Here is a 27,472-nt window from a genome sequence, read left to right on the forward strand (position 1 = left end):
AGTTTAGAGGTCTTAGGGCCATTAGGCAGATACTTTTTGGCTCATGGCTCCTTTTTAATTGGTTCCTTCTGGCCCTTGGGATTTTCCACAAGAGGGACAAAGGGTCTTTACAAGCCAATCCTACAATGATCCCAACCGGGTTTATACTCCTAGATGAATGCGCTACAAGAGTTAAGGCACCACATTTCCTAGGTTGGCTTTTGACTGTTCCTAACATGTTTCAGCCATGCCTTCCTCTCAATTTGAAAAAGTGGAAATTAATTGGCTACCCCTTCAATCGACCCACAAATGCAGTGGGCAGTTCCTCCCACAAGCCCTGAGAGTTGTCCCATGTCATTTTTTACCATGCTTGTTTTTCAGCTACATCTTTGGATCAGCTTGAAAACTGGTGGTGCTGAGGTTTTACTACCAGACCAGCTTCAAGCCACCCCCCCACCCCCGCTGTGACCGTTGAGATCCCTCCCATCGTGCCGGAGGAGCACCATGTTCAGGTTTCCCACCCTCCAATCACTGTCCTTCCTCCCCCTCTCATCCTTGGTGCCATCTTGATTGTGGTTGATATCCCACTCAATCCCGCTGAACCATTTGATGTTGATTTTCCGATGCCCCATGTTGACCTGACCTCTATCCATCTTGAGCTTTTTGTACTGTGACTTACACTGACACCCGCATGAGACTGTCAAGTGCCCGCCCCTAAATTACTTCCCCATCTACAAGCTACAAATGCCTCCCTCACTGTGACTGAACTATCCGCGGCCCAGTATGATGCCATCAACCCCCAGGCCCGATATGTCTGAGGGAATGACCACACCCTAAACACCATGCTAGGCACAACTGACAGAGGTCTGACAGACCCTCCCCGTCCCTGGTCTGGGACCAGCATGCCAAGGACAGCCTCTAAATTGTGGCTTTCTGGCCCCGACTGCCTCTTGTGCAACTGCCCAGAACCGCCTAAGCTTTCTGGCCTCAATTGCATTCAACTTCCTCCCCACCTTCCCCACCCCACCCCTGCTATGTGCCTGTGTGCACCCTTCCCCAGTCTTTCTCAGCCACTGCAGTCAAGCCTTTGCCTTCCAGCCCCTTCCCTCGCCTACCTCCGCCCCCCCCCCCCCCCCCCCCCACCTTCCCATTGGTCTGGAATGGTAAGCATTCACTCAGAGACCTCCATGCCTCCCCACTGGTTTTGCCTGCGCAGCTTGGCACAGAGCCAGTGCAGCCGCGAGTGCAGCGGAATGAAAGGTAAGCAAACATACCTTGAGGGCATGAGTGAAGTGGTGCTCACCAGGTGCATGTCACTTATGATCGGTTGTGAATCATGCCAGTCTAATAAGCTGCCAGTGGAGCCTTATGATCTGGAGATTCTAGTGAGCTGCCTTAGTAATGAGTATTCATAATATTTAAATGAATGCAAACTTGGTTCCCGAAATGGCACATGTCAAATGCCCGAGCCGCCATGAAAGTAGGGAGTGGACAATCACAAACATTTTTTTACACCAGCGGGAAACAGACTTTTGGCCCTCCTCCATAAATTCCAGTCCCACCCATCACGCTGGCAGGACCAGAAAATCCCACCCTTACAGTACAAAAGAAAGGAAGTTATGATGAACATTTATAACACGCCAATTCGGCCTCAATTGGAGTATTGCTTTCAATTCTAGGCACCACACTTTAGGAAGGATATGAAGGCCTTAGAGAGGTTGCAGAAAAGATTTATCAGAATGGTTCCAAGGATGAGGGACTTCAGTTATTTGGACAGGCCTGCTTCGAGAAGAGAAAAGGAGATTTGATAGAGGTTTTCAAAATCATGAGGGGTCTGATCAGTGTAAATAAAGAAAGACTGTTCCCATTGGCGGAAGGGCTGAGTAATTTAGGTCACAGTTTTAAGGACCAAAGGCGAGATTAGGAAAAACTTTTTATGCAGCAAGTGGTTGAGACAGATTCAATTGTGGCTTCCAAAACCTGACAGTAGGGTGTGCTAAGTCCTGGATGTATTGCCCTCTGGTGAAGAACAAGGAATAAAGGAACTTGCTGTTTTTCACACAGGAAGTTGGAGTTCAGAAGCAGATAGCTGTGTGTGTATTCTTAATTGTTAAGAAGTGACAAAACACTAAACTTTGACAGAGAGCCAACATGGACAGAAAAGCTGAATGGATTCCTGTATTGTAACCACTATGGTTCTATGATTCCTTTTTTTCATATTACTGAAATAAATCAGGGTTTTGTATGGGAATAGCATGTTCAAGTATGACAGGTATGCAATCAGCGTTTTCAAAACAAGCTAAATCATTTAAAAACTATGGCTTATGAATAAATTACACTGTCCTTCCACATGAAAGTATATAACACGCATGCTATATTATAAAAATTGAGGATGAACCAGTAATACAGGATGGTGTTGAGAGAGGAAGTGTTTTCTCAAGAACTTTCAGGAATTTGAATAATTGGACCTTGCAGCATTTTTCAAGGCAGGGCAACATCCTGGGGGTCACCATTGACCAGAAACTGAACTGGACTAGCCATATAAATACAAGAACAGATCAGAGGCTAGGAATCCTGTGGCAAGTAACACCTTGTGACTCCCCAAAGCCTGTCCACCATCTACAAGGCACAAGTCAGGAGTGTGATGGAATACTCCCCATTTGTCTGGATGAGTGCGGCTCCAACAGCACTCAAGAAGCTGACACCATCCAGGACAAAGCAGCCCGCTTGATTGGCACCCCATCCACAAACATTCACTCCACCACCGACGATAAGTAGCAGCTGTGTGTACCATCTACAAGATGTATTGCTGGAACTCACCAAGGCTCCTTAGACAGCACTTTCCAAACCCATGACTTCTACCATCTAGAAAGACAAGGGCAACAAATAGATGGGGACACCACCACCTAGAAGTTCCCCTCCAAGCCACTCACCATCCTGACTTGGAAATATATTGCTGTTCCTTCACTATCTCTGGGTAAAAATCCTGGAACTCCCTCCTTAACAGCAATTTGGGTGTATGTACACCTCCAGGAACTGCAGCAGTTCAAGAAGGCAGCTCACCACCACCTTTCTTGAGGGCAATAAGGGATGGGCAATAAATGCTGGATGCTGGCCTAGCCAGCGATGCCCACATCCCATCAATAACTTTTAAAAAGCCTGAATCCTATGAAGAACCTTTTCTGCATATTGCTTTGTACTGTAACTCTGCCATCTGCACCTTTTATTTATTCTTAGTGAGGAATGTTGAGCAATGCAACAGTTTCTACTTTTGGTATTGGATCAAGCAATATTTAAGTGCTGTTAAATACAGAGGGCTAAAGCACAAAAAAATCCTTCTACCCATTTACAACAACATGCTTCCTTTCAAAGGTGAATCAGAAGAGAACCCCTTTAACAGCAGTGTGATATTTCTGTGTTAAATAGCAGCACTCCCTTATGTCTTTGCTGAGAGATATTGACAATTTGATGCTAATTACAAGTACTGCAAAATTATTGGCAGTTGTGAGGCCATATAAAACTGTCTTCAAATTGCCCCAAGCTTTTTCTATTTAGGACCTTGGCAATGAGAGAGAGACTTTAAGCCAATCAGCATGAGCTGGAGTTGAACCTAGTCCCAAAGTTAGGAAATTAGTACACAAATCCATCATATCAGCCGATCGAGCCAAAAAATCCCAATCCTTTTAGCCTTAATATAAATGTTTCCTTGTTTCCTTCCTTCTTTTCTTCCTTCCTTATTTTCTTCACACATTATTTCATAACTCAACGGAAAGGCAAGTGACCTTTCAGCCTTCTGCCAAACTAAATGGAACAAAATAGAAATTAAAAGTTGTTAAAGAAACTCTCCTCCTCTGTGTCAACTTTGGAATGTGAGAAAACTTGCCAAGGTCAAAGAGCATTTCTAAAGATCTCCAACCACTGAAAGACCTCTGAATCAATGAGCGATGTCTGACAAACACAATCAGTATCACACGCAGCAGACTCATACCAGCCACTTCTGAACAAGTTACCATAATTGGATCTTCCATCAAAGCTATGGTTTCCATCAAATTGCTGCAGGTAATGGTTCATGTTCTGCCACTTTTTCACCATCCTGTGGCTTTTCCAAGATGCTGTCCTCTCAATATCTCTGCCGTTTCATTTCAATATCTTTCTCGACTCAGTATCCAATACCCTATTCTGCTTCTGCTGATAATTCTATTCATCAACTTCCTTCATGTCCCACAACATCAGTGCTCACAATCTCTGACCTCTTGCGATGTAATGGCTGTATTACTAGAGCAAGATCTCCTCCATACCCTTCATTGAGGCAATAAAAAAATCATCACTACTACTGCTCCTGTCTTGATTTGCAAAATTAATTCTGTACTTATCTTGTGGGCACTTTTCTGCTTCACTACAACAAGCAGCATATACAATTTTTAACATTTTTACATAAAAGGAGTGGTTCTTCACAACGGTCCCTTTTTCCTTGTTTGGTCTTTCCTTTCTGGTCTGAGTCATTCTGTAGTGAACAGAAGATGAGCGAAAGTTAGCTTCTTTTTGATGGATTGAAGTACATAATCTGTCACCTATGGCATCCTCAGATATCAGGCTACAAAACAGCATTGGCAGAACAGAACTTCAACAGCCTCATCTCTCAGAGCAGCATGACCCTTGGTGGAAGGGAACTCAGGAGAGGAATTCAGAAACATTAAAAGCAAATATTTCTTACAAAAAGAAATATGTGAACATAAAAGACTTAATCAAATTTGGCATAATAAAATTGAGTACATTAAATTGAAGATGATCCAACTTTCCAGTCTAAGTCGAGCTTGGCTAGTAAGTGTTTAACATCATCTTGTGAGCTGTTAATTATTTGTGTACAACAGCCTACTATACCTATTATAATTTATTGCATTATTTCATCTCTAAGTATTTGTAAAAGACCAATAATGTTGCTACCAGATTATTTAGATATACTTGCCACAAATGAGCTGCTCCATAGTGCAGAGGTCACATTTGTACAGTTTTGCTCAGTAGCAATCAGTCATCCAGGATGTATTGCATTTTTCTTCATAACTTAATTAACTTCCATTTAATTGACAAATGTTTTAATAAAGACCCTCCAAGGCCAAAACAATCAAGAAAGACAACATATATACGTTGTTGGAAACTTTGCTTTAAAAAAGATCCTTTATCAATAATAAAGCAGCTATTTTAAAAACGGCGCAGAAATAAAAGTCGGCTGGGATTTTATTTTAAGATCTGTTCTTGGATAAACCTTTCCTATATTTTTTTAATTTAAAAGCTGGGTTTGGATTAAACATACCTATGTTTGTTTTGTTTAAGAGCTGTTTTTGGATTAATTGTGCCTTTCTTTAATCTAAAAACTGGGTTTGGATTGAACGTATCTATGTTTTTTATTTAAGAGCTGTTTTTGGAGAGTTTGAAAAGTGATCTTCATATGAAAGTATTTACATGAAAGTAGTCCAGCACCATTTGATGTGTATAAGCAGCAGTGGAGTTGCAGGTTTTACGCTGCCATTTTGATATTACTAAGAATGCAGTTTGGTGCCGAACATAACCTCAAACAGATGTGGCCAAAATGTAGGTGTGGTCATAGCTTAGGCTCTTTTAATACTCTATAAATCTCATGCCCACCTCACTTCACACTGGGATTCCACAAGACTTTAGAATTTGCTATTAGCATTAACTTTTGCCTCAGGCACATGAGCTTGAGCAGAACAGTTTCTCTTACAGGAATAAAAAGGCAACATCTTCAGAAGATTTCAGCTTAAAAATTTTAATTTCTAAACATTTCAATGACACCGCATGGTACGAATGATTCAATCAAACGTAGCCCTCTAGACAGACACTGCATAATCTAGTCCCTTGGTAGTACAGAACTTGAGCATTGTTAAAAAAAATAGACACATTGTTGAAGCTTTTTATCTTGCACTCATCAGGATGAAATTGCAAGATGTTATGTGGCCACGTGAGGAGTGGTGAAATGGCTCCACTATTCTTCTACTCCAGGTTTGACCACGTCAGAGTTTTGTGTGAATTTTTAGAAGATATGCTTTGCAAATTCTGTAGGCGTCCCGCTATTAACGTTTTTGGAATGTAAAGAATTAGTCAGACAGATTTTATTAGTCATTTGGTTGTACAGAACTTGAGTATTGCTGAAAAAAGAGACATGTCTAAGCTTTTCAGATTATTCTTATCAGGACACTTTACAAGAGTACCAATATAAAGGGAAAACAACAATTTATACCGTATGTGAAGAGAGTGCTGATCGGTTGGCAAGTGGTGTTGCCATGGAGAATACAACAGTGATGGTAACTGAGGGTTAACTGCCAAGCATTATTTGAAATTTAAACCAAGCAGCATTACCCTGATTGGTCAAGGCACTGCCCTGAGGAATGAGTCAGTGAAGGTTGTCACTTATTTTGTTTAGCTGAAACAGGCGCAATGTGTGTACATGTTTTTCCTGTCGGCAAAGTGTATTAATATATGTAGCTTCCAGTACATGCAAATGCACCACACTGAGAGCCCGGCTGACAATCTTAAATAGGTTGTCAGTGTAATTGTTAACGCACTGAGGATTATTTAGCAAACATTGTCCAAATGCAAAATCACATCTAATGTTGGACACTGTGTTTCGAGTTTTGCAAGCACAGGCTGGTTGGGTACAGTCTGTACCTTCCCCTTTGTGAACAGCGGCTGAGACATGCTGTTTAATATGATCTGCCAGTCTTTGGGATGTATGGCCTACATATGTAGCATCACACTCGCACTGAAATTTATATACCACATTACTTATTTGTGTGATAGGCAGAATGTCTTTTTGACTTGGTAGCAGCATCCTGTTAGTGGCAAATACCACTCGTGTTACTATTGCATAGTAGCAGCATAAAACAGCTAGTTTCACCTGTTGGTCAAATTTTTGAGATACCCTGCCCTTCCAGGGTAATCTGAGGTAGACTGGGCACTTTTCAGGGCTGAAAGTGATGGCCTTAGGCCAGTTCATGAGTTTGTGTGATATATTGCGCGAAATGATGTGATCAAGGTAACCATTATCCTGCAGGATGCCTTTGATGCGCCCTACTTCAGCATCAAGCTTGCAGGGTGAACAAATCACTCAGGCCCTATTTATAAGGTTGCTGATAAGACCAATCTTATAGCGTGCGGAACTGTAAAAATCCCAATGCGCAAAATGACTAGTGAAGATAGGCTTGTGGTAGACCATAGTAGAGAACCCTCTGGCAAATTTCTCAGCTAGTACGTCAAGGAAGGGGAGTTCATTTGACTGCTCCATTTTAAAGGTGAATTTGAGCGCAGGATGGAGCCCATTAAGACATGTAAGGAAATTGTTACATGCAGCTGCGAATTTAAATATAGCAAACGTATCATCCACATGTCGGAAATATGCGAGGGGTAGCAGGTTAGGCGTCATTCAATCAAAGACACGTTTCTCATGCAACCCAACAGAGATGTTTGCGAGAGCTGGGCCTAGAGGGGATCCCATGGTAACACCATCTATTGGAGCATACATGGTGTCATTAAAACTGAATTCAACAGCGCGAGATGCTGAGTTCATAAGTTCAAAGAATACTGATTCATCTAATGGCGCCGGGTCGAGATCACCATGATATAGTGCTGCAGTGCAAATGTCTATGGCTTCCTTAAGTGGAACATTGGTGAATAGGCCAGCAATGTCAAATGAGCACATGGACACAGCATTGCTATCGATACACAAGTCCTGTATGACCTTCGCAAATGTAAAGGAGTCCTTCACTGTGTATGTGGAAAACTTGGTCAAAACTGGTTTAACAATTCGCCCCCAACCATTTGGTCAATTCATGTTGTGCAGAACCGGCCAAAGATAGGATGGGGCGTAAAGGGACATAATTTTTGTGTGTCTTGGGCAATTATACATACGCAGATGTAGCGAACCATGAGGACGAACCCTGTCATATATATCATGCGGTAGCTCATTGCTCTTACACAAGTCCAGCAAGTGTTTTTTTTAGCTTACTTTCGAGCAAGATTGTCTGGTCATGTTGAGCGGCAGATCGAATGGATAGGAATTTGGACCTGTCATTAAGAATGGCGTGTATTTTGTTAATATAGTCACGCTTGTTAAGGATGACTATCCCCGTCTCTTTGTCCAGTTTACTGATGTCCTGGTTGGTCCTAAGGCCTTGCATTGCATGTGAAAGTCGGACAGGTCATTCGGAATCTTGAAAAATGCATGTGCTAGATCAGCTAGGGGCGCTTTCAAGGATTCAGCACCTTCAATGGATGCTGGTTTGTGGTGGGATATTTGGGAGTAGTTCCTCTCTGGATGGTTACTTTGCAAAATTGGGCACAATGCTTCCGAGAGAGAGGAGCAGAGAGGCACACAGCTTCAGCAGCCTGTATTCAGTACATCATTGTCTTTTGTTCTCACTCTCTTGCTTAGTATGCAGTCCTTAAAAGTACCTTGCTGGTTGTCTATTCTAGAGAAATTCTATTGGTTCATGTCTGCTGCAGTTATTGTTTCAGAACAGGTAATTGCATTTTGATGTCTTATCTCAGAAACGTTTGAAAAGTCTCAGGATGGTGTGAAGCCAATGGGGGATGGGTCTTTCACACTCCCCAGGAGGTTCAGTATCTGTTCTTTTCATCCCACTCAATGGAATGCAAGATTGTGTGGATTTCCACAGCCTGGACAGTTGTCCATTTCCTGTACATAGTGTCCCAGTGTTTTTATTAAATCAGCAAGAAAAAGAAAAATCAGAAATTGTATCTTTAAAAAGCACATCCTCGTAACAGGAATACCAAATCTCAAAGGGAACAACAATTTATACTTCATTAGAAGAGAGTGCTGACCAATCAATCTTTGAGAAGAGTTTTCAGCTCTAATCCCAATTCCCCTGTCTTTCCTCATGTTCTTTTGCAATCTCCCTTTTCAAATACTTATCTAATTCCCTTTTAAATAGCCATTTCTGGCTGTTGTTATTTATGATCGCCAGACCCTTTCCTCAGAGAGTAGAGTGAAGTAGCCAACTTCAAAGGTTGATTAACAGTCTGACAGGCCACAGTCCGTCCAGGGCCATGACCATCATTATGCCCACCAATAGAGTGGTTCATCCTATATGATAGCAAATTTCCTGGCCTCCTACAACCCATATGATGGGGGCAGGGACATCCATTCCCATCAGTTTCGATTGCCCTGCTGGATGTCAATCCAGAATTCAGAGTTGGTGCTGGAACAATCTATAACACATAAAACATCCAATTCTAACAGCCCTCTGAATGGAAAACAACATTCCACTTCAAACTGATTTCACACAGTTAGAAGTGTCTGGATCTGGCAGGGAATAGTTGAACAGTGACATCAAAGAGAAAGACCATTTTAACATCACAGCCATGTCCTTGCCCCCACACTACATCAACAGCAACAATGTCCATTTATGTAACCATTTAACATAGTAAAGTGTCCCAAGGCACTTCACAAGAGTGTTATCAAATAAAATTTGGCACTGAGGCACATAAGGAAATAAATTTGATATTAGGCTATTAAGATGATTAAAAGCTTGGTCAAAGAGGTAGGTGTCTTAGAGATAGAAAGAAATGTGGTGCTGTGAAGAGATTTAGTGAGGGAATTCCAAAGCTTAGGGCCCAGGAAACTGAAAACGCCATGCGCACACCACAGGACATTGGCTTGCATTCTATAATGTTTGCAGGAAATGGACAGCCAGCCACACAGTGCAACTATTTGCAAATCAGCAAAGATCATAATAAAATATCTAGACTGACAAATGTTCGGTGGAACACTATACTTCCTTGATTTGAAATGAAATAGATAAATTAATTACTTTTCTTTGAAATTGTACTAGCCTACTTTATCCCATATGCATTTCTCTCCCCTTACTATTCAACAATGAGTTATTGATCTTTTGAAGCTGAAGCCAATTTAGTGTAAGATCCCTGTTTTGGTAAAGAGAGATGACAGATAATAAGCTTCTTAAACAGAGCCTGATGTAAGGGATCTAGGAGAAGCTGAATAGAGTTAGATAAAGCCTTTGGTTGTTAGCGATAAATTAATCTGAAACTCTGGCTACCGTATAAATGCATGAAATGTTATTACTTAAAACTCGCTGCTGAGATCAAAAAGAAAAAGTAAAACATTGAGTAAAATCTCAGCAGTAGCTACTTGTGGCACATGCTGCTGTTGGCCTAGATTCCAACTCAATTAAAAACTTAACTCATTCAGTCATTTCAGAAATTCTCACATAATGAAAGATTATAGCTATGCTCGGTATCATTTAAGAATACGCATTTTGGTATTAATTAAAATAAATTTGGATTTTATAGATCATAAGCCTACACCCAATGACTTCAACCTATGAGGAACATGTTTTAAAACCCCTTAGAAGTCACTCCGAACAATTCCATATATACCTTCAAGGTCTGTTCTCAACTAAAGAGCATTTCCTATCCATAGCATCTCTACTTCTCTGCAATCAAGAGAAAAATAGAGGTAAAAAGATGAAAGATGAAAAATGTAAATGATAAAAATTCAACATGAAAATTTATTTTCAAACAGAAGATACTAAAATGTGCAGCAGATCGGTCAACACCAGACAAGCAAAAATACATTGACATTTCAAGAGAAACTGTTCAAAAGGTCACCATGACCAGCAGTCTTCCCAGGAGTTTGACATCTCAAGTTCTACTCCAGAATTTGAACACACTTTGGACTGATGCTCCACTGACACACCAAGAGAGTGATGCACTGTCTGATCACCCCACCCACCCCCTGTACCCCCTCAAACCATCCCCCCCACACCTCCTCCCCCCCCTCCCTAACAACCCCAAGCTTGTCTCTTTGGGTTGACTCAATAGTTAGTACTTCTCAAAAAGATCAGGGCATCGCTTGGTGCCCTGCCAACATCCCTCCTTCAACCAACACTGGAGGAGGGAACAGGCCCTGTGTCTAAATGGTGAGACCCAAAGCATTGAGCCTTGGGCTTTATTTCTACGGAGCTGACAAGCTTCAAAGAACAGTAGAAGAAGTGGCCTTTGAGTGAGGAAAGGAAAGAAAACAAAAGAAAATATGGAGAAAAAGATAGAGAACATTCAGAGAGAGAGAGAGAGAAAAAGAGACAAAAGTGAGTGAGAGAGGGAGAGGAAGCCAGCATGCATACCAAGGAGCTGGAATCATCACACTTGTTGCAAATAAAATGCAGATTTGATAAAAGAAAGGGCATTTTTAAAATAAATGTGTGCATAAGTTTGCAAAAGCATATATTTCTCCTCGCCAGGTGCTGCAGATGTTAATTACTTCATCATCTGAGATGCCCCTAAAAATTTAGAAAGCTTTTGGGAATTAACAGTTCAGTCCAAAACACAAGTCTCCCTATTAAACAGTGTCTGTATCTCAATGTTTCTGTCTGTCTGTCTGTCTGTTTGTTTGCGCGTTGCCAGGGTTCCTACTTGGAAAGGGGGTCGTTTTGTAGCAGATGGATGTCTTCGCTGGAACAAAACAACATTTTTCATTTTTTCTTTGGGTTATTTTAGTCTTATTTATGTCACTTAAAATTATATAAAATCTTATTTTGTCTCATATAATATGATTACTTTCTGAGGGAAAAGTGGAAAGGAAGAAAGTTTGTACATCCCAATTCTCTCTTGATACCAAAGAGGGACAATTAGAAAGGATCTAAGATGAACATCATTAGTCAAGCTCTCCCCTCCCTACCACAATCATCAGGATCAACACCATCACTACCTGCCCACCTACATCACTTCTCAATCACCCCTACATCGCCAGAATCACTGCAATATTGATGCATTGGTTGTAGTCTTCCAAATTCTCCTAGATTCTGGAAAGGTCACAACGGATTGGAAAACGACAAATGTAGCACCACCATTCAAGAATGGAGGGAGACAGAAAGCAGGAAACCATAGGCCAGTTAGTTTAACATCTGTCATCAGGAAAATGCCAGAATCCATTATTAAGGAGGCAATAGTAGGACATTTAGAAAATCGTAATACATCCAGGCAGAGTCGGCACTTTTGTAAAGGGAAATCATGATTGATAAATTTATTCAAGTTCTTTGAGGATGTAACAAGCAAGGCAGATAAAGGGGAACCAGTAGATGTAGTGTATTGGATTTCCAAAAGGCATTTGATAAGGTGCCACATAAAAGGTTGCTGCACACGATAAGAGCTCATAGTATTCGGGGTCAGTGGGTGGTGATACATTAGCATGGATAAAGGATTTGCTAACTAACAGGAAACAGAGTTGTGATAAATGGGTCAATGTCAGGTCGGCAAACTGTAACTAGTGAAGTGGCACAGGGATCAGTGCTGGGCCCACCTATTTATGATCTATATTAATGACTTGGATGAAGGGACTGATTGTACTGTAACCAATTTTGCTGATGATGCTGGAGAGCAAGCTGTGAGGAGGATACAAGGAGTTTGCAAAGGGATATATATGAGTTAAGTAAGTGGGCAAAAAATTTGACAGATGGAGATAATTGACCTCCAACAACTACAACTATCTTCCTTTGGGACAGGTATGACTCCAACCAGCGGAGAGTTTTCCCCCTGATTCCCATTGACTCCAGTTTTGCAAGGGCTCCTTCATGCCACACTCGGTGAAATGCTGCCTTGATGTCAAGGACAGTCACTCTCACCTCACCTCTGGAATTGAGTTTTTTTGTCCACGTTTGAACCAAGGCTTTAATGAGGTCAGGAGCTGAGTGGCCCTGGCAGAACCCAAACTGAGCATCGGTGAGCAGGTTATTTCTAAGCAAGTGCCGCTTGACAGCACTGTTGATGACCCCTTCCATCACTTTACTGATGATCAAAGCTAGACTGATGTGGTGATAATTGGCCGGATTGGATTTGTCCTGCTTTTTGTGTACAGGACATACTTGGGGAATTTTCCACATTGCCAGGTATATGCCAGTGTTGTAGCTGTATCGGAACAGCTTGGCTAGGGGTGTGGCAAGTTCTGGAGCACAAGTCTTCAGTACTATTGCCAGAATATTTTCAGAGCCCATAGCCTTTGCATTATCCAGTGCCTTCAGCCTTTTCTTGATATCACATGGAGTCAATCGAATTGGCTGAAGACTGGCATCTGTGATGCTGGGGACCTCCGGATGAGGCCAGGATGGATTATCCACTCGGCACTGTCAGCTGAAGATTGTTGCAAATGCTTCAGCCTTATCTTTTGCACTGATGTGCTGGGCTCCCCCTCATTGAGGATGCGGATATTTGTGGAGCCTCCTACTCCAGTGAGTTGTTTAATTGTCCACCACCATTCACAACTGGATGTGGCAGGACTGGAGAGCTTAGATCTGATATGTTGGTTGTGGAATTGCTTAGCTCTGTCTATCCCTTACTGCTTCTGCAGTTTGGCATGCAAGTAGTCCTGTGTTGTAGCTTCACCAGGTTGACACCTCGTTTTTAGGTATGTCTGGTGCTGCTCCTGGCATGCCATCCTGCACTCTTCATTGAGCCAGGGTTGATCCCCTGGCTTGGTGGTAAGGGTAGAATGGGGGATAAGCCGGGCCATAAGGTTACAGACTGTGGTTGAGTATAATTCTGCTGCTGCTGATGACCCACAGCGCCTCATGGATGCCCAGTCTTGAGTTGCTAGATCTGTTGAAAATCTACCCCATTTAGCACGCTGGTAGTGCCACACAACACGATGGAGGGTATCCTCAATGTAAAGGTGAGACTTCGTCTCCACAAGGACTGTATGGTAGTCACTCCTACCGATACTGTCATGGACAGTTGCATCTGCGGCAGGTAGGTTGGCGAGGATGAGGTCAAGTACATTTTTTCCTCTTGTTGTTTCCCTCACCTGTCTAGCAGTTGTATCCTTTAGGATTCAGCCAGCTCAGTCTGTAGTGGTGCTACTGAGCCACTCTTAGTGATGGACATTGAAGTCTCCTACCCAGAGTACATTTTGTGCCCTTAGCACCCTCAGTGCTTCCTCCAAATGGTTTTCAACATGGAGGAGTACTGATTCATCAGCTGAGGGAGGATGGTACGTGGTAATCGGCAGGAAGTTTCCTTGCCCATGTTTGACCGGGTGCCATGAGGCTTCATGTAGTCTGGAGTCGATGTTGAGGACTCCCAGGGCAACTCCCTCCTGACTGTATACCATTGTGCCGCCACCTCTGCTGGGTCTGTACTGCCGGTGGGATAGCTGATGGTGGTGTCTGGGATGCTGATGGTGGTGTCTGGGACATTGTCCTCACAATATGATTCTTGAGTATATTGCTGACTAGTCTGTGAGACAGCTATCCAGATGTTGGAAAGGAGAACTTTACAGGGTCGACAGGGCTGAGTTTGACATTGTCATTTACAGTGCCTAGGTCGATGCCAGGTGGTCCTTCTGGTTTTGTTCCTTATTGGCTTTTCAGTGGTTTGATAAAACTGAGTAGCTCACTAGGCCATTTCAAAGGGAATTTAAGAGTCAACCACATTGTTGTGGATCTGAAGTCACATGGAGGCCAAACCAGTTAAGGACGGCAGGTTTCCTTCTCTAAAGGACATTAGTGAACCAGATGGGGTTTTTCCTGACAATCGACAATGATTTCATGGTCATTATTAGACTTCTTAATTACAGATTTTTATTGAATTCAAATTCCACCATTTGCCATGGTGGCATTTGGGTCCCCAAAGCATTATCCTGGGCCTCTGGATTACTAGTCGGTTGACAATACCACTACACCACTGCCACCCCTACACTGGTGGCGAAGTATTACATTTGTGCTCAACACTCTCCTACAATGCGTAAAAGTAGTCCAGTGGCTGCTTTAGGTTGTCCTGAGGATTAAATGCTACTAATATAAATCCAAATTCTTTCTTTTTCACGGTCCATTATTTTCCATTGGGTGATATACAATTCATATTGCCACAATCTATTCCAGTTTATTCTGTCTCCTGGGAAATGAACGGTTTACCTCAAAGAAGAGAAATCTCTCTGAAATCTCTCCCTAACCTTTGAAGATACGAACACTCCAGAACAGGAATCTAATATCACAGTTGCCATTCTTGAACTCCACCTGCTCATAATCAAGCAGCAGTGTCCATTTTTAGTGAAGTAAGAATGAATGATAATGATCTGCCAGTCCACTGTGTTAGTGCACATGAGTGTGAAATGGTAAGATCTGGTTCACACCAATGATTTTCCCAGATGACGAATGCTCAATCATGACTTGGCCATGAAGGGAAAGTGTTGAGCACAAATGAAGTACTTTGCCACCAGCAAAAGTTAATTAATGAGGGAGAGACTTTATTGTCTTTGTCCTGTATTAATGACAGTCAGATTGTCGCCATCATTCATGTAGTTTTTAAGTGAGTTGAGGAATTTTGATTAGTTTGCAATCTTCAATGTTTCTTTCTCTCTCTTCCCCTCCTCCCACTTCCATGCATGGCATATCCAGGACAAAGCAGCCGCTTGATTGGCACCCCATCCACAAACATTTGCTCCCGCCTGGTCTCTAATTTGCAGCCTTTTCCACCCTCTCCCATGGCACAATGAAGATCAAGAATTTCCCCTATAGGGAATCTGGGGCTCAAACTCTTGTCCTACGTGCCCATAACATATATTTCTTTAGAACCTTGACATTTGTTAAAATGAAAGCATGGTATTGAACAGCCTTAAATTAAAACAGGAGCTGCTTAAGGGTGAATTTCGTTGTGATTTTATAAACGTACAGGTCAAGAAAACGAACAAACCTTTTAGTGTGAAACAGGCCATCAACCTTTCAACCTGTCTTTCTTATTTTTACTCATGCGGTTTCAAATGCCACACATCCGTCATCTCCCATCTGATAAATGGTTACCTCAAGTGATCCCGAACCCTTTCATCCATCCACATTAATCAAGCTACATGGAGAAAATAAACAAATGCCTGTCACTAGAAGATTGCAATGCTCTGCCCAGCAAACATGTCACTTCCACTGCGTCAGAGGGCAACACGCCATTAGCTTGTTTTAGAGCCGCTTTTTACCCTTTTATTCCCTGGACTGATTTAAGGCTGATGTAAAGTTGAATAATGCATTCAGCAAAAGCAATCTCAAATTCTTGAGAGACTGCATAGTATCTAGGCAGACACTGCAGTGATGTGCTGAGGGAGTACTACACCGTTGAAAGTGCCGTCATTCAGCTTCAATTAAATTGTCTGTCCTCCCAGACGGAGCTAAAAGATCCTATAGTACTTTTCAAAGAAAAGAATGGGAGGTCTCTCTAGTGTCTTGACCAACATTTATCCCTGAACCAATATCATTAAAACTTATTATTTCATCATTATCACATTGATGTTTTTGGGAGCTCGCTGTGTGCAAATTGACTGGTGCATTTCCTACAACAGTGACTACACGTCAAAAATACTTAATTGGCTGTAAAGCATTTTGGGATGACCCAAGTTCATGAAAGGTGCTACATAAATGCAAGGTCTTTTTTTCAAGATGTCCAAGATGTGGACTTCAAAAGGCTACACAGGCGTAAAAATATACAGGTCTAAAACAGGGGCCTAAGTTTCTAATATGACAAGTGGCCCCACAAGCCAATCCCGTGCCAAAAGTGTGGAATATGGCCGTAGTGTCGGCATCCAGGCACCCACTTGGAGTACTGGAAAGTGTCATTATAATATTAAAATAAAGGCCTTGCCCTCTTTTGTGATTAGATTGCCTCAGCGATGGACTCACTAGGTGTTAAACTTGCCCAGGACAAATCACAGTGCCAACAATCAACAAGGAACCTGGAGGAATACTATTTAAAGGTCTCATCTTCTTCAAACAGGTTAGTTGCATTTTTACCATCTTAAGCTGTTTTCATTCTAGCCAGCGCCTTCCTTAGAGTAAAAGCATTGAGTAGTGTAGGATTCAGCCTTTGTCATGGTAGCATGGATAGCTGCTCCAACATGTCGACATGACCTGATGGTGGAACATTATTCTTTTTGCCAATGTAGATAAGGTCTAACAAATTATGTCTGCTAGCAAAGAATATCTATGCATGTACCCTTTGATGGTCTTATTTCATTTAATTAAGCATCTTTCCTCTTTTGGTACACAGCATCAGCATTAAGAACTCCCAGCTTCAATACAAAATGAGCCACATGCAGAGTAAAGTCCCTTCCACTCTGTTACAAAGAAAGATAGAAAGAAAGAGCATTTATACAGCACCTTTCACAACCTCAGGAAGTCCCAAAACACATTACAATCAATAAAGTGCTTTATGAAATATAGGGCAGAATTTTGCCGTAGGCGAGCAGGGGGCGGGGCTCGCCAACGCATAAAATGACGCGGGATGACGTCAGGCGGAACCCCCGACGTCATTCCACTCCACTTAAATTTTCAGGAAGGTGGGGGCGCAGCAAAATCAGCTATGGGCCCGCCGACCTGTCAATGGCCAATTGAGGCCATTGACAGGATCATTTAAATAATTAAAGGACCTGCCCGTCCAACCGTAAGGTGGGCGGGCAGGCCAGGAGCCCCGGCGGCAAATAGAAAAAACATGAAACCTCATCCACCGGTGGGATGAGGTTTCATGCAGGGTTTTAAAAAGTTTAATAAAGTTATAGTGTAAATTATGCACATGTCCCATCTCATGTGACATTGTCACAAGAGGGAGACATGTTAGGGAATTTTTTTTTCTATTTATAATCTTTTTCAAAATGGAAGCGATCTCCCTGAGGCTGCAGTTTGCCTCAGGGAGATGTGCGCTCTTTCGTGTGCATGCGCAAAAGAGCGCACTCTCACATTTGGGGAATCCCCCCCCTTAATTGGCCCGCCCACGTAAAATGGCGGTGCGGCCCACTTCTCCAGCGGGGATCAGCTCCCCGCCTGCCAGAGATTGGGTCGGGCCTGCCCGCCCGACAGGCAGAAAATTCTGCCCATAGTCACTGTTGCAATGGAAGAAGCACATGGCATCCATTTTGCCACAGCAACAGCAAAGGTCCCACAAACAGCAATGTGATAATGATCAAATAAACTGGGTGGAATTTAATGTCCCAGCCACCAAACCCTACGGTGGGTTTGGTGGCGGGGGAGCATTTAATCAAGTGGAATGGTGGTGGGTGCGGACTCCGCTGCCTCCCCGTTTCTGCCCTGATTAAGTCCATGGTGGGAAGGCCCATGGATGGCATTGCCATTCCACTGCCAATTGAGGCCCTTAAGTGGGAAATTAATGTTCTCTTAAGGGCCACATCCCGCCAGTGCTGCTCTTCACCCAGTGGTGGATGGGATTCACAATGCAGGGAGCCCAAAAAGCAAATCTTGGCATCTTTGCACGCAGGTTTCCGGGGTTGGAGATGTCCTTATCCAAAGTCACTCAGTGCCTGATCAAGGGAGTTGGCATCAGGAAGGGGGGAAGCATTTCCAGGCCTCTTTTCAGGACTCATTGCTGTCTTCAAGACCTTCTGCGGATTCAGACCGTGTGGACCCTTCCAGGTATCAGACAGCTTTCCGTTACCCTAGTAATGGGGATTGTGGTCTCTGCTGGAGGCTTAGAGCCACCCCCCACCTTTGCTGCACACTACCCCTCCCCTGCAACTGCCCTCCTGACACCTCTGCTTGGGTCCATGGTGATCCTGGGCCTCAGGTGGGTATAGTACCAGCAGCAGCCACCACCTCCCCGGTGGCACTGCCGGGCAGTGAAGAGTTGCCCACCTCTGATTGGCTGACGACGCTCAGTGGGCAGGACTTCCGCCCTGGGGTCATCGATCCCGGGGAAGACCTGCCTCTGCCCAGTTAAGTGCCTTCTCAAAAGGAGGTGATGTGGGGCTCTCACCAGTTCTCCAGCTAGTGGGCGAGACCCATGTCACCTCCATTAAATATTGCCCACTATGTTAGTGAAGTTGACTGAGAAATACAACAAGGGCAGGAACTGGGGCAATTTGGTGATGTGGATTCATACCTTTGAGCTGACACAGCTTCAAACTGTTTTCACACACAATACTTGCTGCCAGTGGAGAGACTTGCATCCGATTAGTTTAGACTGCATTTGATTGCAAATGCTGGAGATGAAAGGACAATGTTATACTGTAATATATCTTTTCCTCAGTATCATCTGAAAAAAAACCTCAAAGCCAACATAAATAACACAAAGGTGAAGGAAAATAATTTAATTAATACAATGAACAGCAGATTTTTTTTTCTATTCATTCATAGGACGTGGGCTTCGCTGGCTGGGCCAGCATTTATTGCCCATCCGTAGTTGCCTTGAGAAAGGTGGTGGTGGGCTGCCTTCTTGAACTGCTGCAGTCCATGTGGTGTAAGTACAGCCACAGCGCTGTTAAGAAGGTAATTCCAGGATTTTGACCCAGCGACAGTGAAGGAATGGCAATATATTTCCAAGTCAGGATGGTGAGTGGCTTGGAGTGGAGCTCCCAGGTGGTGGTGTTCCCATCTATCCGCTGCCTTGTCCTTCTAGATGGTAGTGGTTGTGGGTTTGGAAGGTGCTGTTGAAGAAGCCTTGGTAAATTCCTGCATTGCGTCTTGTAGATGGTACACACTGCTGCTACTGTGCGTCGGGGGTGGAGGGAGTGAATGTTTGTGAAAGTGATACCAATCAAGTGGGCTGCTCTGTCCTGGACGGTGTCAAGCTTCTTGAGTGTTGTGGGAGCTGCACTCATCCAGGCTAGTGGGGAGTAATCCATCACATTCCCGACTTGAGCCTTGTAGATAGCTGACAGGCTTTGGGGACTCAGGAGGTGAGTTATCCATCGCACTATTCCTAGCCTCTGATCTGTTCTTGTAGCCACAGTATTTATATGGCTAGTCCAGTTCAGTTTCTGGTCAATGATAACCCCCAGGATGTTGATAGTGTGGGATTCAGTGATGGTAATGCCATTGAACATCAGGGGGCAATGGTTGGATTCACTCTTGTTGGAGATGGTCATTGACTGATACTTGTGTGGCGCGAATGTTACTTGCCACTTGTCAGCCCAAGCCTTGATATTATCCAGGCCTTGTTGCATTTGAACATGGACTGCTTCAGTAACTGAGGAGTCGCAAATGGTGCTGAACATTGTGCAATCATCAGCAAACATCCCCACTTCTGACCTTATGATGGAAGGAAGGTCACAGATGAAGTAGCTAAAGATGGTTGGGCCTAGGACACTACCCTGAGGAACTCCTGCAGTGATGTCCTGGAGCTGAAATGACTGACCTCCAACAACCACAATCATCTTCCTTTGTGCTAGGTATGACTCCAAGCAGTGGAGAGCTTTCACCCTGATTCCCATTGACTCCGGTTTTGCTAGGGCCTCTTGATGCCACACTCGGTCAAATGCAGCCTTGATGTCAAGGGCAGTTATTCTCACCTCACCTCTGAGTTCAGCTCTTTTGTCCATGTTTGAACCAAAGCTGTGATGAGGTCAGGAGCTGAGTTGCCCTGGTGGAACCCAAACTGGGAGTCAATGAGCAAGTTATTGCTAAGCAATTGCCGCTTGATAGCACTGTTGATGACCCCTTCCATTACTTTACTGATGATCGAGAGTAGAGAGGGCGGTAATAGGCCAGGTTGGATTTGCCCTGATTTTTGTGGACAGATACACCCTCACTGGTAGAAATCTATTAACCATACGTGCTCTTTCCCAGGAATCAATCCCATTGTTTATAATTCAAGTGGAACAGATCAATTATTATTGAGAAAGCAAAGGATTAAACAGCTTCATATTGTATGAAACTTCTAATCCAGAAGAGTTATTCATTTTTCCAGATTTACTGATCAAAGCTGTTGAATATCACCTGGCAGTTGCAGGGAATTTCAGCAATGTAGAACATAGGTTTTGATTAAGTATTTTTCTTAATTAGGTTGAATTATGAATGATTAAATAAACAGTGGAACAAGAATTTACAAATACACCCTTTTTATCTTTATAGATATCCTATTTGAAGCATAACATTTCTTGGCAAACTGTTAGAGTTGAACTGTACAAAGTAAAATTAGCACAGTATAAAGACAATAACCAGGGCCATGCCAAAGACAAGTCATCAAAGCATAGATCAAAATCTCCACAGGTCACTCAAAGATTCAGTCACTTCGCACTGCAAAAGACTACTCAACTCAATGGGAAACATATGAAAACTCCTCCGCCAGCCTGCCATTTTGAATTATTGACGAATTTACGAAATGGAGAGTTAATGCATCTTGAAGCAATCCTGGTTCAACAACACTCCAAACAAGAACATTTATGGGCTAGGAGAATCTTCATTATATCAATCCCCTGCATGTTATGTTTTACTGAACCTCATTTATATCCCTTCCCCCACCCATTATCTAACTCCATTCTGTAAAATCATGCCTTTCATTGGTACAATGTTTATGCCATGCCAGGTTTCACCTCGGATTACTTATTGATCTTGTATCATCAAAGCTGTGTTTTGATTTTCCAAATATTCCATTTTTCTTTGATGAATTTCTATGCTTATTAAGGTTACAGATGGAAATGAGCAAGAGGAAAATAGGCATTGTTCCACATTTGGCATCCAGTATTGGCATCAAGCATTTCCAGGACAAGTATAGAACTGATTAGGTGTAGAATAATCTCTTTCCAATTTCAACAAGATGTTTTTAACCCTAGCCTGCTGTACCTGTGTGAAGATCTTGTCATGAGGCACTGGGGATAGTGCGCTTCAATATCAAGCTCCACTGCTCCCTGAGCCATGACAAATGTGAAAAAGTATGATCAACCTAATTGCTTAATTTAGGTTAACAGAATACAAGCACCAGGTTTGTAAACTTAATAAGTAAATAACTGTTCATTGAACAAACTGACTTTAACCAGTGGCAAAAGAAAGAGCTGCTAATTTCTAACTCTATAACCTAAACTCTATCCCTTCTTAAATCCCTATACACACACATACAAGACACATAAGACACAGAAAATCATAGATTTTAAGGGTGGGATAGAACAGTTCAATAACACCAATTCCAGAGTACAGGATTCAATGGGTTGATTTTGATTGATGGCTTCCAAATTCCTTTCAGTTCTTGTTGATGACACAAGGTGGTCTTCCAGCACTTTCACTATTTAGTTCACTGGTTGAGCACTTGCCTTCTAATGTCTCGAACAGTGATTTTCCCCTTTGCCTCTTGACAGGGGTTTTCAGAGAGAGAGAGCAGGTTATATAGGTATGAGGAGAAAAAGCCAGCTAGCTATTATTGTAGAAATACTGGAATCTGACACACACAGGAGACAGAGGTTTTAGGACTTTTTCCATTCAGGCTATGAGTTATTCCGCTGCACTGTTCTCACACAAACCCTTGTCACCTGGTCAGGAGCCAATTTAAAATGTTGTTGCCAGGCTATTCCCCATTAGACCAGACTCCTCCTCGGCACCAACCTGTCTTTCATGGCACACACTGTTCCAGGACAGTAACATTGTTTATATCCCTCACACTGTTCAAGTAGACATGTCCTTCAAACTGCAGCCATTGTAATCTTAATCCACAGTCCAACAGAAATAAAAAGATATGTTCTTTACAACAGTCCAAGGAAAAGGGATATGTCTTTACAATCTCACATCAACTACTATTGAAATCTCTCTGAGAGAGATTGCTACCTTTTAGCAAATTGCGCTTAAATAGCGTCAACAAATACCAAACAAACTTTGGGAGAGGTTTAAGCAAAATAACCAAGAAAGAATGAATAAGGGCATATAATGTACTCTGGATGGGGGACTTCAGTGTCTATTACCACTACTGACCAAGCTGGCTGAGTCTTAAAGAAAATGGCTGTCAGACTGGCTCTTTGGCAGGTAGTGGAGGAACTAACAAGAAGGAACAACCTGTTTGACTTCACTGCCATCAATGTACCTGTTGCAGATGCACTTGTCCATGACAATATTAGTAGGAATGACTACCGCACAGTGCTTATGAGAAGAAGTCCTTCATGTTGCGTGGCACTTCCACCGTGCTGAATGGGATAGATTGAGAACAGATCTACCACTGAAAGCGCGACATCCATGAGGCACAGTGGGTCATCAGGAGCAGTAGAATTGTACACAACAACAATCTGTAACCTCTTGGCTTTATATATCCCTCATTCTACCATCACCATCAAGTCAGGCGATCAAGCCTGGTTCAATGAGGAGTGCAGGAGAGCATACCAGGAGCTGCAAAAGGCATACCTGAAAATGAAGTGCCTACCTGGTGAAGTTACAATGCAGGACTACATGCATGCTAAACAGTGGAAGCAGCATGCTATAGACAGAGCTAAGCAATCCCACAACCAAAAGATCAGATCAAAGTTCTGCAGTCTTGTCACATCCAGCCACGAATGATGGTGGACAATTAAGTTTAAAGCTCAATGCAAATGGAGCACCAAATCTGAGTGACCAGTATCAATAAATATTGTGTTTTTGTATTCCAGATTCATGTTATTAGAAGCTGCCTGAAAGCAGAACCTTGAAAGCAAGATGCAGGGTACTTAGGGAGGGAAAATCAAAATGGAGGACAGAAATCGTGATCTGAAGTTGTTGAACCGAATGCTAAGTCCAAAAGGCTGTGAAGTGCCTAGTCTGAATATGAGGTGCTGTTCCCCCGACTTGCATTGGGCTTCGCTGAAACACTGTAGCAGGCTGTGGACAGAAATGTAAGCATAAAAGTAAGATGGTGAATTGAAATGATGAGTGACCGGAAGGTCTGGGTCATGCTTGCGGACTGAGCAAACTCTGCTTTTGGTCTTCAATTAGTAAAATGGGAATTTGGAAGAGTATCATAGGCAATCCAAACAGGAATCACGAATGAAGCAGGTGATGTGAAAATAAGTCCTCAAAAAAGAGCGCAAGCCTTCTGTTAATTTCAACTGTTGTACATGCATGACACATGGTGAAACCTTCATTTTATGCAGAGCAGGGCACTGATCTATGCTGAAGGGTTTAAGTAAATGTTCTCCAAATAAATGTTTGAACTGTATATTCAATACAAGCCTACTGAGTAGCTCCTCTATGAAAAAATAGAAGTGGATGATCTCACTTGTCTGTACTCAACTTGGCAGGTCTTCAAACGATTGGATATTTTATGCTTTGGTAGAACTGAGATGTTTGTCTCATTTAATTGAAAGACAGATATAGCAAAAAAGACTCTGAAAAATGCACAAGTTTCACTTAAAATAACATTGTGCTCCATGAGTGAAGATCAATTAATCTTTGATCTTCAAAGTGATTAACACAAGACCTCTATTCTAGGAGTGATACCATTAACACTCCATTTTTAAAAAAACAAACAATGAAAAAAATTGATTCATTTTCAAATCCTTTTGAGCTTTGTTTTGTTGATTTTGTAAATGGTCCTGTTTAAAATGAGTGACCATGGGTTAGATTTTCACAGAGTCTTCTAACTTCACAGTCCTTTAAAAATGGTGCGCAGAGCTCAGGTGTGGAAGTCCCGCCCCATTTCTGACATCCATTTTTGCTGGTGGGAGGAAAGGAGGTGGGCGTGAATCATACAGGAGAGAAACCTGAACTCAGCAGGCCCATGTGAACTTAGTGTTAAGTTCAAACAGACCCCATTTTGGCTGTTGCAAGGGCCTTAACCTGCAGTGTTGGAGTCACAAATTGATGGCGTAGATGTAAACACTCTTGAAGGTCGGATTAGGTCAGTTTAACTGTCATGATCTAAAGTTTCTTAAACCCCTCACTTTTTAAAATGTAAATAACAACTAGCTGCAGCTGTCAGGGATTATTTAAACAAACCTCTGCTCGACTGCTTTGATTGATTAACCAGCTAGAGTGGCATATGTTCAAGCAATTTCAATAGAGGTATTTGTTGACATTTCCCTAAGGGCTATCCATTATGACTGTTTAGCTGAGTTGCAAAAGCTACAGTTATTTTAGCAGGGGTTCTGAGTTCACAGTTTGAATGACAGCTTAAAGAGGCTATTAAAGGATTATGGGTATGAACAGAAGTTTGTTTTGTTCTTATAAGAGATTAACCACTTGAAGAGATTTAAATGTCCTGATGCTTTCATGAATAGGAGCATTTTTCACTATCACAGCTGTATAGTGAGAACTGTGTTAGATTTTTATAAATTAATTTTTTCTCCACTTGCCTCCTGAGTCCTGCCCATGGTGATTATTGAATGACTTGGCATTAAGTTGAATGGGGTTATGAGGGGTAATGGGATGGGTTGGCGTATGAGTTGGCATTGAGTTGGTATGGGGGTATGAGAGGCCATGGGGGCTGGGTGGGTAGTCTGAGTTGGCAATGAGTTGACATAGGGTATGAGGGGCCATGCAGATGGGTATGTGTCACAAATTGCACTGAGTTGATATGGGAGTATGAGGGGCTATGGGAGGTGGGTGGGGGGGCATGAGTTGGCATGAGGGGCCATGGGGGGTTGGGTAAGGGAGTGAGGGGTGATGGCTAGGTGGCATAAAATCTTCTAAAACAACTGTGACCAAGTACCAGAGAACCAAAGGAGGCCTTCTAACCAGCTCAGCATTTGTCCCCCTCCCGGATCCTCTTCGCATCTGCTTCTGGGGTTGGCAGGCCCAACTTCATCCTAAACCTATCTACCCCTCCCCCAACCTGCCCACAAGGTGACTAGGAGCACTTTTTACTGAGGCGGGTCCAATGAGTTGGGAAGTTACATGACCCGAGTAGTAGTCAAAATACGACCCTATGGCCAGGATTTTATGGCCCCACCACAGTGTGTCTCCCCCTGGCGGATGCGGCGAGCCATTTAAATCTCCATTCAGTTCGGCGGGACCATAATACCCCACTGGATGGGAGGGGCCATAAAATCTTGGCCTATGACTTCATCTGAGCTTCATAGAGCAAAGGAGTTAAATTTAAATTTAGACAGTTGAGATGCTGCGCCCTTGGATTAATTATTGCATCTTACTGATAGCAATTGAAATATCTTGAATGGCAAAGAATTCACACACACAAACTGGTCATTTAGTCTAACTGGTCCATGGAAACGTTTACGTTCCACATCAACCTCCTCCCACCCTTCCATCTAACTCTATCAGTATAACTTTCTATTTACTTCTCTCTCACTTGTTTATCTAGCCACCTCATAAATGTGTCTATGCTATTCACCTCAACTACTCTTTGTGGTAGCGAGTTTAACATTCTGATTACTCTCTGCATAAAAAGTTTCCCCTTGTTACATTCTCTTGTTCATTGCAAACATACCATATGACAAGGGTTGGTAAAACAATAATGTGGGTTCTTTATTTGAAGATAAGACTATATACATACAGAGTTAACTGGGAGGCTGAGAAGGCACATCTGCCTTGAAGGGCTGCTTCTGTATTCTGAGTACAAAGTCATGGGGTTACAAATCACATAGTGTCTTGAGGTGGGTAAGATTGACTGAAGTTTAAGATGTGTACCCTTAAAGGTACATGTACATCATATCACAACATCCCCCTTTTTCCTAAACTAGAAGTTTACCTTTAAAGAACCTATTAAAAACTATTCCAAACTATTTACATGACAGCAAAGGAAAATAACATTTTGTCTGAATATACCCTTATATAAAGTAATAAATTTACAAGTCTCTGAAACATATCATTAATTTGCTTACCCATCCAGACTTAGTTACGATGATCTTGGTTGGAGGCTGCTGTATGTTTTCCAAAGGCTGGTTAGGGTTGCTTTGTTTGTGTTGCACCTTATAGGCCATGTTCTATTTGCAATATGATTACTCAGTGTTTCTAATTGTGGTATTGTTCTGATTTGGCTTCTGTTTTGTCACACTGTCACACCATTTGGAGTTTGTATTTGATACAACCTTGGTTCTGAGCATATGCTGACGATTTCTGCTGGATTCCATGTGCCATTGGTTTGGTTTTGTACTCAAACTTTTTTCTTTGACACTCAGGTTGGGTAATTTGTTACCCGCATGCTGGTCATGGGCATCTTTCATCTTCCCCAGTTTTCAATGAATGTATTTTGTACTCCCAGGAGTATGGACAAGTGATGACTGAGGAAGGTTTTCCACACTTGTGTGCTGAATAGTAATTCCGCATTTGTTTCACAATACAATGAAGTTTGCAAGTTCAGAATGGCTATACATATTCGGTTCCATCTGTGCCACATAGCCTGTCAGCTGATGATCTGCGATGTAGAGGTAGGTGGCCTTCTTCCAGTGTAAGCATGGGATTTCCAATGGCGCTGTTTGTGGTCTGTGGTCCTCATCATTATCTTGATGAGACCATGAATGGTGACCAAGGGCAGGTCCCTGCACACCAGTAGGCCTGCAATCATTGGACCTGTTGTGTCCACAATATAAAGTAACTGGTATGACCAGGGTGAGTTGTTGTGGCGACACTTAAGTGTAATGGACCCCAGGAACGGAATCTCTGAGCCATTGTACACAATAGGTTTGGCAGTGGTTATTTGAACCATCACTTGCCACTTCTGTGGGTACATTGATGACAGTCTGCGAAGTGGAAGGATGTTTGCACCTACACTGGTATACAATTTTTTATACAATTTGCACTGTCCCTGCATCTGTGGGCATATAGACTGGATG

At 42.6% G+C, this 27,472-nt stretch overlaps 1 long non-coding RNA gene across 1 annotated transcript in view; it reads left to right on the forward strand.

Moving 5' to 3' along the window:
- The window catches only part of LOC144692953 (uncharacterized), a 152,861-nt gene extending 129,355 nt beyond the window's left edge, over positions 1 to 23,506 (forward strand). The window contains exons 2-3 of the long non-coding RNA XR_013579430.1: positions 16,664 to 16,779; positions 23,357 to 23,506. This is a non-coding gene — a long non-coding RNA (uncharacterized LOC144692953). The remainder of the gene's footprint in view (positions 1 to 16,663; positions 16,780 to 23,356) is intronic.
- The last annotated feature ends 3,966 nt before the right edge of the window (positions 23,507 to 27,472 follow it).

This window comes from Cetorhinus maximus, chromosome 18, assembly GCF_964194155.1.
Source record: "Cetorhinus maximus chromosome 18, sCetMax3.hap1.1, whole genome shotgun sequence".
In the NCBI taxonomy this organism is placed as follows: Eukaryota; Metazoa; Chordata; class Chondrichthyes; order Lamniformes; family Cetorhinidae; genus Cetorhinus; species Cetorhinus maximus.